Source organism: Xiphophorus couchianus, chromosome 11, assembly GCF_001444195.1.
Source record: "Xiphophorus couchianus chromosome 11, X_couchianus-1.0, whole genome shotgun sequence".
NCBI lineage: Eukaryota > Metazoa > Chordata > Actinopteri > Cyprinodontiformes > Poeciliidae > Xiphophorus > Xiphophorus couchianus.
In genome coordinates this window covers 5775938-5786444 of record NC_040238.1, presented here as the reverse complement: position 1 = coordinate 5786444, position 10507 = coordinate 5775938, and positions in this window count along the sequence as shown.

Here is a 10507-nt window from a genome sequence, read left to right as displayed (position 1 = left end):
GAGAATTCGTCAAATTATTTTGTGAATTATTCATGGAAGAACGAGAAATTATGAACTTAAACTTATTTAATAATTAAAATGAATCTGATCAAAGATTCAACAGATCAGAGGAGAGTCAACAAATCAAGTTAAAGACAAATTATTGACTTTAGGTTCATATTTTTCACCATAAAGATTAAAGATTGAAATAATTTGTTCAGATTCTGTTTTTCACCTTTGAAATGAGGCTAAAATATTTGATAAAATCTGTTCATTTTAATTTACAGGTTATGTAAATTAATCACAGACTTTCTGTTAGTTTTATTTTACACTGTGACTTTAATGAACTGTTTCTTTATTCACAGGTTTCCTTTATTTGATCAGACAGGAAACTGGGTGTTGAGACAGAGGAGGACCTGGGTCAAAGGTCATCAGGTAGGGAATCGAACCTGTGACCTGTTTGGACTCCAGATGTGTTTCAGTCGCCACGGCGCCCCCTTGTTCCAGATCTGTGGTGCACAGAAGCAGAATGCTTCAGGTTCTGATGCCGAGCAGAACCAGAACCTGAAGGGCAGATCTATAATGTATATATCTACAGAGAAACGCCTGGATGAGTTTCTGGAAGTACTGGAGCTGTGTGTTGACTCTAGATCTATTTCTATAGATCTATAACTCTATATATCTGTAGACCTATAACTATAGATCTATAACCAGATCTAAAGCTATAGATCTATAACTCTAGATCGTTCCTCTGAGGTTTTGTCTCATCCACACATCGATCTGCTCTCAGCTTCTGTTCAGCGTCTGGATGGGGTCAAAGGTCACCTGGTGACATCATAATGTGGAGCTGTGTATCATCTGTGTCGTCATGGTAACTTAGACATTAAACAGAAAAGGAAAGAATATCCAAAGATTATAATTCAGAGTAGCAACTTCAACATAGTTTTACTAAAGTAAAAGTAAAAAGTTTCCGTCCAGGAAATGAGTCGACTAAAAGTTACTCAAGTGCTGAATAACTGACCAAATGATCATTTAATATTTAAAAATTACATCATCAGCTGGAACAAAATATAAACCTAAGTGGAAATGTTGGTATATAAAGGACCAAAATGACAATAATTCATATAAGTAAAAAATAAAACCAGGCAAAATAAAATGTTTCCAAATCAGTTGAATTTAATAAAAAACGTGTGAACTTTAACAGAAGCTGCAGCTTTGAGTCTGTTTCTGGTTAAACATGTTTGATTTTCATTCAGTGGGAAGAAAATCCAGAAATTTGACTCAAGTAAAAGTAAAAAGAACAGCGTAGTAAAAATACTGCTAAATAGACATTTGAACAAACTTTAGTCAGGTAAATGTAACGAGTTTCTACCGAACACTGATACTTAAAGGTCCAGACGGAAGCCTCGCTGGTTCAGAAGTTACTTTTTCCCACCAAAACGTCTCTGCTCCAGTTCAGACTGGAACCAGTTCAGTACTGGACCAGCAGGCGGAACCAAAGACTGAAGAGAAGGAAAACCGCTCAGTGTCTTCTTCAGAGGTTTTTGTGGTTGTTGGCGCAGCGCCCCCACAGGCGAGGAGGGGAAAAGGTTTGGATCTGCCAGGCCGGGTGGCACAGCAACCTGAGTGAAGTTGGCCCCCCCACCTTCTTCAAATTAGACAAAATTGGTGTCAATCAACTCGGCTACGTTTGTGCTGGTTTGTGCAGCAAAGATTTTCATTTGTGCAGCTATCATTTTAAAGATATTAAGAGGGCTGGTTGACCTTTGATGACCTCTAAAACATTTCCTAATATCTTTAAAATGATAGCTGCACAAACGAAAATTTTTGCTGCACAAACCAGCACAAACGTAGCCGAGTTGATTGACACCAATTTTGTCTAATTTGAAGAAGGTGGGGGGGCCAACTTCACTCAGGTGTGGCAGCACTGCGGCCAACAGACCACATTATGAATAAAACGCGCGGACATCGGATCAATTATTAATTTCAACATAATTAGAATTTAAATTAAGAATCATCAAAAAGAGTTAATAATTATTTTAACTAAATAATTCCTTAATATTGATGAAAAAGTGCTAGTTTCACAGGCAGATTATTTCATCTTTATAACAAAACATTTTTTACGTTAGGGTTAAATAATCTGCGAACTAGAACTGGGTTGCTAGGTAACGGGCTGGGCTTGGCTGGGGTTGCTAGGTAACGGGTCAGTTCTCTGTGAAATAATCTGCCAGTGGAACTAGAACTTTTTCATTGATATTCAGGAATTATTAACACAAACTCAGATTTCTTGCTGAAAAGTTTGTTATCTGTACGTTTGGTCTCATTTCAAAGTGTAATAAATAGAAACTAAAGCAAAAGGTCTTGATAAGATTTGGTGTTTTTGCTGAGAACATTAAAACTGTATGATAAAGATGAAGTTTCTGTTTAGTCCTGATGTGGTCAGAAGGACCACAGAGTCAGATGGGGGTCAATTTCCCAGCCGTGCAGGGAGGCCGGGACCCCAGACCTCCTCTGAGGGCCCATCTGACGCCTAATCCCAGGAAATACAGGCAGGTTTCACGGCCCTACCCACCGGCCCGCGAGCAGGCAGGAAAGCCCAGCAAATTCAAAGCATCTGTACGGGCAGGGGCCAATCCGAGGGCCGGCTTTCCCAGAGCCCGCGCAGATGAAATTTTATTCTTTGCACGAAAAACTGAGAGGGGGAGGCGGGTGGAAAAACAGAAATTAAAGCAAAGCAAACAAAGTGGCGAGATGAAGGAGGAGAGGAGCCGGTCAGCAGAGATCAGCGCTGCTTCTCATAAGGACGGGATTTTCTGTTGGTTACGGATCTGATTCTGACTGGAGCCTGAATCAGTCGGCTGCCGGCAGAACCAGGAAAAGAACCAGAGCTTTGTGCTGAAAACACAAAACATGAAGGCAGGAGGAAAGTTTTCACCCAAAGGGTTAAATCTTTAAAAGTTTCTCAAATCTTCACTCGACTTACAGTGAATAAGTTAGCATCAGTCTATGGCAGGGGTCCCCAAACTTTCTCCTGTGAGGGCCACATAACTTGTCCCTTCTCTGATGGGGGGCCGGGGTCAGTTTGTAACAGAAAAAGTGTGACGATTGTAAGAGTGCTAAACATAAAAATGTATTGTTTTTCAAAAAGCACAATCAAATAACCTTTTCTGGATTCTTCAGAGAACAAAAGTCAGGAAATAACACTATTTATGAAATAAATAATAACCAAATAACACTGGGTTCTCCACATAAAAAAAGGGTTAGGGTCAATTATATGCATGTATAAAATAGTTACTAACTAGTAGTTAATAATAAATAAAGTTCATTACTAAGGAACATTTTATTGCAAAAGTCCAACTTATCAAATAAAAATGCACATATATGAAAATACTCTGGTATTGTTCAGGGGGCCGGACCAAATGTGGAGGCGGGCCGCATCTGGCCCGCGGGCCGTACTTTGGGGACCACTGGTCTATGGCCTAAACAAAACCTGCTCATCACCAGTGGTGGGAAGTAACGAAGTACAAGTACTTCGTTACTGTACTTAAGTACAATTTTCGTGTATCTGTACTTTACTTAAGTAGATTTAATAATGGATACTTTCTACTTTTACTCCACTACATTTAACAGTAAGTATCTGTACTTTCTACTTCACTACATTTCTATATAGCGTTTCGTTACTCGTTACATCCAAGACGCATTTCAGTTTTTTGATTTGTTCGTTAGTTTGAAAGTATCCAATGGCGAGAGCAGAATCAGTCCGCCGAACCAATCCAAAGCGGGAAATAACCATTAGGCCCTCCCTCAAGAAGAGCAGCACAGTACGCAGGACCTGCAGAATCATTAACTCCCAGAATGGAGTCCAAGGATAGTCATCCTCCAGAAGACCTGCTCCACCCATGGCCTTATTTAAAACATTTCTTTGAAATAACTGGGTCAAAAAACGCTTCCTGGAGATTCCAATGCCGCCTTTGCCTTCCCCGAAAGCATGAAATTCTATCTTTCAAAAATTCACCATCAAATTTGAAAAAACTTATTGAGGTAAGTTAAGTTGCTAAACGCTATCGATGTTAAATTAATTTGTGTTAGTGAAGTTTTATGTAATCTTAGCAAGCTTTTTGTTGAACTCGACTGCAGTAAATAAATACGATCACTGTATATTGTTATAAGCTAGCATGAACTTGCAAGTAACAGCATTGCTCATTAAAATGGTACATTACTGATTTATTAAAACTAAATACGATAGGTACACTTAATGACATTATATAAGCCGTTAGGTATTATGGTCAGCAAGTACTTTTACTTTTAATACTTAAGTAGTTTTAAAAGCTTGTACTTTCTTACTTTTACTTAAGTAAAATAATAATGTGGTACTTTGACTTTTACTTGAGTAAATTTTTGTCTGTGTATTTGTACTTTTACTTAAGTACATTGTATGAGTACTTTCTCCACCACTGCTCATCACATGTTTTACTCTAAATTATTCTCAGATAATTAGGTTTCAGTCTGAGATGTTTTAGGGTCTCTGTCTCTTTAAATCCAAACAAGCTGCTGCTGGCCACGCCCCCAACTCAGCATTTACACCCGAAACAAAATGGCTGCAAACAGATATGCAATTATACAACAGTGCGTCTTTGAAAAGCATTAGTGGAGCCTCCTGCTCAACCAACCAGACTGCAGCAAATCAACAACTAAACTCTTGTCTTTTCCAGCAGCCATTGTACAGCGCATAAAAACCAGCTGACCAAACGTGCTGGGACTCATTTTGGGTTGCTGGGTAACAGGTGGAACTCTGCCGGGGTTGCTAGGCAACGGCTCAGTATGACTCAATCGTGAGGTTTTTAAATGGCTCTTTTTCCAGACACAAAAAATGTGAACTTATTGTGAAAATAACAGCTGAGTATTTTAAAACTATTTTTATAAACAGTTCAAACCCAAATGTGCAAAAAATGAATTTTATGTAATAAATCTCTTAAACTCTCAAATGTTGCTGAATTAAAGTAAATCTGTAAAGAAGTGTGTCGTAGGCAGCGTTTTTAAACTTGTTTTATTTGATTTCATTTAATTTCTTCCCTCCATGAATGAAAAATAATTCAGAATAAATTTGAGAATATTTGTCACAGCAACAGGCGGATCGATTAAAAACACGAAGACAATTTAACTTAAAAACTAAAACTAGCAAAAACAGAACAAAGACTAAAACTGAAACCAAATGTTTATTAAAGCTGAAGCTGTTAATTAAAGTTTCCACCAAAAACATTCATTTTTAAACATTTTCACAATTTAATCTCCATTCAACAGAATAAGAAACAGTTTTATTCTGTTCATCAGATTTAATCCAATATTTTTCACCTTCAACCAAATAAATAATTAGATTATCGTGAAACTCAATAAAACAGAAACTTTATTTCAACAACATGCAGAGAAACTGTTTATGAATTAACTTAAGCAGTTTGCTGGATAAAATGATGTTTTATTTGAAATGTTTCATATTTTAGGAGAAATGTTTCATTCTATTTGTCACAAATGTTTTTCTGACAACTTAAAGCAAAAGTATGAAGATTCACAAACTTCAGGATGAATCTGCAGAAAATAACTAAAGTCTGACTGATGGTTTGTTTTGGGTTGAAATATGAAAAATGTTCTAAAGATTAAAACTCTGAATGTAAATAAGTTGATTGTAGCAGATTTGCCTAAATGAAGCGGATGATACTTTTAATATCATTTGGAATATAAAATCTAATATAATAAACTGTTCAGCATCATGAAGACCAACTCTGCAAAAACACCAAATATTAACAAGTATTTAGTTTAATTTGTAATGCAAATATTTTAGTTCACTTGAAAAATTTTACTGAAACGTTACTTGTAAATTAGTTTTATCTTATTTCAAGTGAACTAAGATATTTGCACAAGAAACTAAACCAAATTAATTTGGTAAGTTTTTGATTTTGATTTTTGCAGTGAAGGAGCACAGATGAGGTTATGAAACAATATTTCATAACCTGCAAGCGTCCCATCATGGCCGCCACCAAACCCGACGGACCGGAAATCAAATCCATCAAACGTCACTAATCTGAACTTTATGGATAAAAACCGTTCAAAGAAAATCAGTTTGTTAGCAGAAACATGGAAAGATGAAAAATGACTTCTGGTTGTTTTCATGCAAATAACTGAAAATGAATCTGAACACTTGAAACACGGTGGTGACAGCATCATGCTGTGGGGAGGAAAAAGGAAACTGACCATGAATGAATGAATAATGACAGAGACAGAAAAACGTCAGACTGGGAAGAAGGAAGGAGAAAACAATCAGCCACTGGATGAATGAATGAATGAATGAATGAATGAATGAATGAATGAATCCCAGACGGAAATGCAGATGTGAAAAAATGTGCAGCTCAAAATGTAGCAAAAGGTTTTAATACAAAGTTTATCCTGAGGAGGGAATTAAACGTCCAATCAGAAGCTGCTTTTCTGTCCACTATAAAACTGATCAGTTTGAGATTTTATAAATAATTTAATAAAAAATACATTTCATTAGTTTATTTCAGAAACAGAAACAGATTGTTGGCCAGATGAGTCACATGATCAGCAGCAGGAAGTTACTACTGCTGGAAACCACAAAGAAGAAGAAAACAGGAAGTGTTAGGATGAAGGTACTGCAGGTTTTTTATAATGTGAACAAATTTATTCCCGTCTGATTGTAATTGTTTCTGATTTAACAAAGTTGTGTTTTCGTTTCCTGTCAGTAAAGGCGGAGCAACCGCTGGCGGTGTGTGTTGGTGTTGCTGCCTCTGATGCCGCCTGCCACCTTGAAAGGGTTAAATCCAGGCTGGGATCACGCTGCTGGCCCGTTTGGAGCAGGAAACCTGATATTTTGGTTCCTTTTGATGGCCTGATTCCCAGGCTTTAGAGAATAAATTAAATGCAATCCCTTCCTCGGCCTCAGCTGCAGCGGCAGGGCATGCTGATTTAGGATTTTCATCTGGGGAGCTTTTCCCTCCCTTCCTGCTCTCCTCGTCCGCAGCCCCCTTCTTTCATCAATCTCACTGAGAAAAAACATGGTAAATATGTTTTAAAATGCGGCTTTTGGGAGGCAATAATAAAGGCTGAGCACAGCTGTCAGTCACAGGGAGCAGAGGAAGGTTGCAGAGGGGACAGCGATGGGAACGAGTCACCAGGTGGCTCAGGAGCCAAAATATTCTGTCCTGATCCTGAACACCCCGCTGCTGCTTCAGCAGAGCTCTGAGCATCAGCAGCACAGAGGGACAAAGCCGCTAATCTGCCTTCAGACGCTCATCTGGGAGTCAATGTGGCCTGGATCCTCCGCCTGGATTTACAGGAAAACCCAACAACAGCGACACGGCAGCCGCAGCGGACGGAGGATCTGCTCAGGCAGCGCTGCTGTAATCGCTGAGCGACGCGCAGATACGCTTTAATGGATGATGGAGTTCAGCGACAGCGTGACACCAAGATGGCTCCTCAAACAGAGATTCATGTGTTCACCGGAACCTGCGGAGGTCCGATCGGAAACAGCTGAACTCCCTGAGAAAACTGCAGAAACTCTGAAAACCAAACCAGATTTTTTACCCATCGTATCCTTTTCATGGCAGAACGACCAAAATAAAACTGGCCTTTTCCAGCAGCCATTGTACATGGGGATCAGCTGGGGTTGCTAGGTAACAAAGTGACTCAACAATCAGGAAGTGTTTTAAAACGGCACGATTTCCAGACACCAGAAACCAAACTGAATGTTTTTAAGAGCCTCGTTTGTTTTTTAGAAACCAAAATGGAAATATAAAAAATATGCAAAATGTGAATTTTACCAAACAGGTTTCCTTTAAAGCTATTCACTCATACAAGCGGGTTTTTGTAACGGCTTCCAGTTTTCTCTTTAGTCTGTTTAGGATTGAATTATGCAACATGGTGGACAAAGACGGTGAGTGCTGCTGGGAGAAGGTCAACAGGTCAGCAACGCGTCAGCAATCGGTCGTAAACGGCTTTATTGGTCTGGTCAGGGTCTGGAGGTCACACAGAGGTCGTCAGAAGAGCCGTGATAATCTGAGGCCCAGGTCAAAGGTCGAGCCCAGCTGATAAACTCCGGCTCTGTGTTTCTGTAAATCATTAAGCTCAGTGATTGGCCGCAGCTCGACGGCTGCCCCAGAGGATTCTGGGACAGAAAGGCGGACAGTTTGTCAGAGGTGAAACTCAAGGTGACCTTCAGCCCTGACAGAGAAACAAACTCACACATTTAGCATCAACAGGGAGTCCAGTTATGATCGTCTGATTGTCATGACAGAAGGAAGTGACATCACAATCAGACTGAAGGATCCTCCAGGAATCGGATTTTCTTTGGAAATGAACAGTTTGGGTTAAAACATCTCGACTCATCCGCTCCAAACTTCAGCTTTTAAACTTAGAAATAAAAATGGAGGATTCATGAAATCAGTTTGGTGAAAGTTTGACTTTTAGCTATGAAGCAAATAGTGACAGAAAAATAAAAAATACTGAGAAAACTGAAAAATGTGAAACAAGGAGACAAACAGACGACCAAAACTAATCATCCAAAGAAGAAGAAGAAGAAAAAGAAGAAGAAATCCATTAAAACTGGAAATCAGATTTGGAACAAAAAAAAAGAAAATCTGATATTTTATTTTTAGGTGGGAATGTGGTGCGGCACAACAACACTGTGTTTTCCAGCAGCCATTGTACAGCAAATAGAGCAGGAAAACCGGCTGTGGTTGCTAGGTAACAGGCCGAAGATCTCCTGGGGTTGCTAGGTAACGGACCAGAGATCGCCTGGGGTTGCTAGGTAACGGGCTGTTGAATGTGAATCGGGAGGTTTTTGAATCGTCTCGTTTTCCAGAAGCAAAAACATCTGGATGATTTTTTAAGCCTGGTTTGTTTTCAGAATCATTTGAGACCCAAATGGAAAAATAACAAGAACCAAAATGTGAATTTTGCATAATCTTAAGAGCGTTGTTGATCATATTTTGTATAAATATGATCAGGAAGTTGATTCTGAGCCACTTTAGATCAAATCTGGTAAAATGGTTTCATCTAAACCTGAAGATGAAAACTCTTCAGAAAATCTCCCTGATCTTCTGCTGGTTCTGCAAACATGGACCTGGAAGCAGGAATCCTTTTGATGAGCTGAATGTCTGCAGGCTCCGCTGGGCAGAAAACGTTCCAGAAGGAAGAAATGAGCTGCAGCTTGTTGCTGCTTGAGTCACAATACATGTCCAACAGAGCAGCCAGCAGCTGAATGGGAACATGTCATCAGCGCTGACAGGCTAAATGAAGGGAATCAAAGCATGGAGGAGGTCCAGATGAGAAAAGAGACGGGACTGAGTCAGAGGAAGGAGAAGAAGAAGAAGAAGAATGAGTGAGTTTAATGAAAAGAGCCGTGACGCTCCGCAGCGTTAGCACACTGAGCTAAAACAACAAAACTCACAAGAACTTCATTCGCAGCCCAGTTTACTGCTGTTGGATCAACCTTCCAGAGCCCGCAGGTTCTGGTTCTGGTTCTGGTTCTGCTCTGCATCAGAACAAGAACCAAACGAGGAGAAGCAGCATTCAGCTTCTATCCACCACAAATCTGGAACAAACTTCCAGAAAACTGTAAAACATCAGAAACACTGAGATCCTTTAAATCCAGACTAAAAGCAGTTTTATTAGAAACGTAATCAATAATCAATTTAACGATGGAACTCGACTTATTATCATGTTTGATTGTTGATTCGATGCTGCATGACTTTGTGTGTTTATGATGTGAAGCTCTTTGAAATGCTGCTGAAACATGCTGTAAATAAATAATAAATATAAAATTAAATTTGATTGATTGGAGAGACGCAGCGTCTGTTTGACAAACTGAGCAGAAAAACAGAAAAAGTTTCCAGATTCTCGTCTTCATCAGGAAGACGTTAGCTTCTGGCTAACTGAGACGTTCTGGCTAACTGAGACGTTCTGGCTAACTGAGACGTTAGCTTCTGTGACAGATTGGGGACAGAGCGGTCTGTCCATGTTGTTGCCATGTTGTTGCCATGACGACCGTTGCCCTGAGGCTGAGCTCCGGCAGCGTGACTCGGGTTCACCTCAGAGTTTCTTTGACCCGGCCTGTGAGTGTGTGTTCAAACACACTCCTGTGGCGGCATGCCGGCGTGGCAGCGCGAGTCTGAGCGCAGATCGCTGCTGATTCCCACGGAGGCGTGTGAAGGCGGCGTGACGCTCCGCAGCGTTAGCACGCTGAGCTAAAACAACAAGACTCACAAGAACTTCATTCACAGCCCATATTTACTGGTGGCTGTTTTATTTTACTGACACAGAAAGCAGTTACATCACATGTCAAACTGAAGGCCCGAGGGCCAAATCCGGCCCGCCAATGCTGTTTCTGTGGCCCTCGGGGCTCAAAAGGCCATGTTGCAGCATGGAAATCCATGCTAATGCAGGATTTGAATTTATTGAGAATTGCTTTGAGCTAACATGGTTAGCATCAGTTTACGTGATGCTAACCCCGTCCTGTAGG